This window comes from Styela clava, chromosome 1 (assembly GCF_964204865.1).
Source record: "Styela clava chromosome 1, kaStyClav1.hap1.2, whole genome shotgun sequence".
Taxonomy (NCBI): Eukaryota; Metazoa; Chordata; class Ascidiacea; order Stolidobranchia; family Styelidae; genus Styela; species Styela clava.
In genome coordinates this window covers 32,707,856-32,712,855 of record NC_135250.1, presented here as the reverse complement: position 1 = coordinate 32,712,855, position 5,000 = coordinate 32,707,856, and the positions used below count along the sequence as shown (strand labels likewise).

Below are 5,000 nucleotides of genomic sequence, written 5' to 3'. Positions count from 1 at the left end.
CGCCCGCCGCCGCGGCCTTCCTACTCGTCGCGACATAGCGCCGTGGAACGGCCCGTGTCGTCGCCACGGCCGGGTATAGGCCCGACGCTCAAGCGCCATCTATTTTCAGGGCTGGTTGATTCGGCAGGTGAGTTGTTACACACTCCGTAGCGAATTCCGACTTCCATGGCCACCGTCCTGCTGTCTAGATCAACCAACAACTTTTGTGGGCTCTGATGAGCGTCGCGTCGGGCGCCATAACCCGGCGTTCGGTTCATCCCGCATCGCCAGTTCTGCTTACCAAGAGTGGCCCACTTGGCACTCGCATTCGAGGCGCCCGACTCCAATTAAGCGAGCCGGGCTTCTTACCAATTTAAAGTTTGAGAATAGGTTGAGGACCTTTCGTCCCCAAGGCCGCTAATCATTCGCTTTACCAGATAAAACAGCGACAAAGCGCCAGCTATCCTGAGGGAAACTTCGGAAGGAACCAGCTACTAGATGGTTCGATTAGTCTTTGCCCCTATACCCAAATAGGACGATCGATTTGCACGTCAGAATCGCTACGGTCCTCCATCAGAGTTTCCTCTGGCTTCGACCTTCCCAGGCATAGTTCACCATCTTTCGGGTCCCAACATGGACGCTCTTGCGCGACCGCCCCGGCAGAGCGGGTGCGATCGGCCGGTCGTGCGCCGGCGCCCGCACGGAGCTCCGGGTCCGACCTCGTTCGGCCAACGGCTGCCTTCACTTTCATTTTGCCTGCGAGTCTCGAACCACTCGACGACTCGCGCTCATGTTAGACTCCTTGGTCCGTGTTTCAAGACGGGTCGGGAGGGTGGCCGACGTGGCCACGGACCCCGAGCGCGTCGACGGCGCGCCACCGAAGCGGCAGCCCGCCGAACACCGGCACTGCGTACAGTGCAGACGAACGACAAGCCAGCCGAACGGCAACGGCCGCACACAGAGAGCGCGCGGCATCCTTTCCTCGATCCGCCGCCGGGCCGCACCGCCCGCGCGCCGTAACACCCCCGCCGGAGCGGAGGCCACCTTCGCGCGGGGACTTAGACCGACGGCAAACCGGTCGTGACCCGCGCCGGTTGCTAGTGCGCTGAGACGGTGCGCGAACCGACTCGGCAGCGGCGCCTTAAGCGTCCGCGAAACGAGACGGAGCGCCCACGCGCACAACTGAAAGCGAGCCGGCGACCTGACGGACCCTCCCGTTTGCCTCTCAAAAGTTTCAGGTACTCTTGAACTCTCTCTTCAAAGTGCTTTTCAACTTTCCCCTCACGGTACTTGTCCGCTATCGGTTTCGCGACCGTATTTAGTCTTAGGTGGAGTTTACCACCCGCTTTGGGCTGCATTCCCAAACAACCCGATTCCGAGAAGACCCGAAGCGGCCAAGGCAAGCGCCCCTATGGGCCTAACACCCGCCGTGGGCGAGGCCTCGATCAGAAGGACACCGGCGCTTGCCGTCAGCCGCACTGGGACTTCCGTACGTCACAACTCGGCGCGCTCGAGAAGCGCGCGATTCGACGCTGGACTCTTCCCGGTTCACTCGCCGTTACTCAGGGAATCCCTGTTGGTTTCTTTTCCTCCGCTCAATAATATGCTTAAATTCAGCGGGTGCTCTCGCCTGATCTCAGGTCGTATGTGTCAGGCGGGCCGCCTCTTCCACGGCCCGCTGGCATCGCAAGTCGTCGCCGCCGGCGCCGACCGAGCGCGTAGCGTCGCCGCCTTGGCCCACGGTCGGTCTTGATCTCGTTACCGGACCGACCGACCTGGACCCGCCCCTCGAACGTCGTTGAACGTCGAGAGGCCGGCGGTGTACGGGACACGCGGTGGCGCCGAGAAAGCTCGGCGACCGCTTCAACTTGGGGCGACGCCCGGCCGTCTTTGCAGAGGCCCGACGACGGCCCTCGGGTGAGGATGAACGCGACCCTGAGGCAGACGCGGTGCCGGGATTGACCCGAGACCGCAATTCGCGTTCAGAAGGTCGACGTTCAATGTGTTCTGCAATTCACATTACTTCTCGCACTTGGCTGCGTCCTTCATCGACTCGCGAGCCGAGTGATCCACCGTTAAGAGCCGCCCTCAACGTTTCGCCCGGCGCCGAAGCGCGCGGACGTCACACTGTGGGATCGGCCACAAAACCACCACCGACAACAACTGCACAAAAACACCAACAAACGGCGCCGAGCGACCGCCGGGCTGAGCCGGCGGCACATCGAGCGCGGTGCCCAGAAGCCACCATCGCACTCGGCTGCTTTGCTATGCCAACGTGTTACGCGTGTCGCACGGGGCGGAACCCCGATTGACGGCCGCCCTCGCGGCGGCACCCAAAGACAATTAAGTGCGCGGTCGGCCGGGGCCTACCACCACCTTCGGTAATGATCCTTCCGCAGGTTCACCTACGGAAACCTTGTTACGACTTTTACTTCCTCTAAATGATCAAGTTTGATCGTCTTCTCGACAAGCCGACGCGGCCGTTGCCAGCCGCGACGGGGCCGATCCAAGGATCTCACTAAACCATTCAATCGGTAGTAGCGACGAGCGGTGTGTACAAAGGGCAGGGACGTAATCAACGCAAGTTGATGACTTGCGCTTACTGGGAATTCCTCGTTCAAGGGAAACAATTGCAAGTCCCCATCCCAATCACGAATGAGGTTCAACGGGTTACCCGGACCTTTCGGCCTAGGTTAGACATTCGCTGCTTCACTCAGTGTAGCGCGCGTGCGGCCCCGGACATCTAAGGGCATCACAGACCTGTTATTGCTCAATCTCGTGTGGCTAAACGCCACTAGTCCCTCTAAGAAGTTAGACGCCGACCGAGAAGGTCGCGTAACTATTTAGCATGCCAGAGTCTCGTTCGTTATCGGAATTAACCAGACAAATCGCTCCACCAACTAAGAACGGCCATGCACCACCATCCACAGAATCAAGAAAGAGCTCTCGATCTGTCAATTCTACCTGTGTCCGGGCCGGGTGAGTTTCCCCGTGTTGAGTCAAATTAAGCCGCAGGCTCCACTCCCGGTGGTGCCCTTCCGTCAATTCCTTTAAGTTCCAGCTTTGCAACCATACTTCCCCCGGAACCCAAAGACTTTGGTTTCCCGGAAGCTGCCGGAAAGGTCGTCATGGTAACGCCTCCCAATCGCTAGTTGGCATCGTTTATAGTCAGAACTAGGACGGTATCTGATCGTCTTCGAACCTCTGACTTTCGCTCTTGATTAAAGAAAACATTCTTGGCGAATGATTTCGCAGTAGTTCGTCTTCCGCCGATCCAAGAATTTCACCTCTAACGGCAGAGTAAGGACGCCCCCGTCTGTCCCTCTTAATCATTACCTCGTGCTCCGAAAACCAACAAAATAGAACCTAGAGGTCCTATTCCATTATTCCATGCAACACTATGCAGGCGAACAGCCTGCTTTGAACACTCTAATTTTTTCAAAGTAAACTTATCGGCCACCGCCGACACTCAGTCAAGAGCACCGACGGAGAACCGAAGGTGAGGCGAACGCAACCAGTGACACGCCTTGCGACGGACCGGCGGCGCTCGCCCAAAATCCAACTACGAGCTTTTCAACCGCAACAACTTTAGCATACACTGTTGGAGCTGGAATTACCGCGGCTGCTGGCTCAAGACTTGCCCTCCAATGGATACTCGTTAAGAGTTTTAGGATGTACTCATTCCAATTACAGGGCCTCGTTAGAGTCCTGTATTGTTATTTTTCGTCACTACCTCCCCGTGTCGGGAATGGGTAATTTGCGCGCCTGCTGCCTTCCTTGGATGTGGTTGCCGTTTCCCAGGCTCCCTCTCCGGAATCGAACCCTGATTCCCCGTTACCCGTTATCACAAAGGTAGGCACGTAGCGTACCTTCGACAGTTGATAGGGCAGACACTTGAATGATACGTCGTCGGTGCAGAGACCGTACGATCCGCGTGGTTATCCAGAGTCATCAAACGTCACAGGAAGAACCCGATCGGTTTTGATCTGATAAAAGCGCGCCTCCCAAAGTCGGCGCTTAATGCATGTATTAGCTCTAGAATTACCACAGTTATCCACTTCGCTTACGAGACCAAATAAACCAAGACTGATTTAATGAGCCATTCGCAGTTTCGCTTTACGAGAACTCTTACTTGCACCTGCATGGCTTAATCTTTGAGACAAGCATATCACTACTGGCAGGATCAACCAGATAGCTGCGACAGCTGCGCTCGGCCCTTGCTGGGCCGCCCGGCGCGTGCTCGTCGAATTCGTTTAAGACCGAGGCGATCGCCTGCGGCCGTACTCGGCTTCGACAGTCGCTGGCCGCGACGTCCCCGCTCTCGCTAGGCAGTGCCAGGCGGAGCGCTTTGCGTTTCGTCTTTGCTCGCCCCCTCTCGAGCTCGATCCATTCAGTTTCGCACAAACAAGAGCTCTGCCGGCCGCCTGCAGCGGTGCCTAAAACCCGGGCATAACAATGCGACCGTTCTGCTAGGCCGACAAGCGCTCAAGCCAGACGCTCGATCGAGCGCCTCCTACATATTTGTCGGGACAACGGCTCGCTCATTAGCATCACGTTTGTACTTTAAACTTTTTTCGGCTCGGCTTTTCTCGACGCCGATGCCGGCGACGCAGCACTCTCTCGCCCTCCCGCCACCGAGGGATTGAGCGCTCCATACCATCCCATCCCGCACGCCGCACTTTCTTGGCTCATTCGAGTTTTTTACTGTCTTTCGCTCTTACAAGCCTTACCTAGGGTCAGGTTAGTATGCTTTCACGTGCAGTCACTCGACTCTTTTCGGCTCGGCTTTTCTCGACGCCGATGCCGGCGACGCAGCACTCTCTCGCCCGCCCGCCACCGAGGGATTGAGCGCTCCATACCATCCCATCCCGCACGCCGCTCTTTCTTGGCTCATTCGAGTTTTTTACTGTCTTTCGCTCTTACAAGCCTTACTTAGGGTTAGGTTAGTATGCTTTCACGTGCAGTCACTCGACTCTTTTCGGCTCGGCTTTTCTCGACGCCGATGCCGGCGACGCAGCACT

At 57.4% G+C, this 5,000-nt stretch overlaps 2 non-coding genes and 1 pseudogene across 2 annotated transcripts; all 3 read right to left on the bottom strand.

Moving 5' to 3' along the window:
- Positions 1-1,623, bottom strand: part of LOC144430556 (large subunit ribosomal RNA) — a 3,690-nt pseudogene extending 2,067 nt beyond the window's left edge.
- A 286-nt stretch (positions 1,624-1,909) lies between these two features.
- On the bottom strand, positions 1,910-2,063 carry LOC144429633 (5.8S ribosomal RNA). Its single transcript, XR_013478932.1, has one exon. It is a non-coding gene; the product is annotated as a 5.8S ribosomal RNA (ribosomal RNA).
- A 298-nt stretch (positions 2,064-2,361) lies between these two features.
- On the bottom strand, positions 2,362-4,173 carry LOC144430528 (small subunit ribosomal RNA). Its single transcript, XR_013479591.1, has one exon. It is a non-coding gene; the product is annotated as a small subunit ribosomal RNA (ribosomal RNA).
- Between the last annotated feature and the right edge of the window lie 827 nt (positions 4,174-5,000).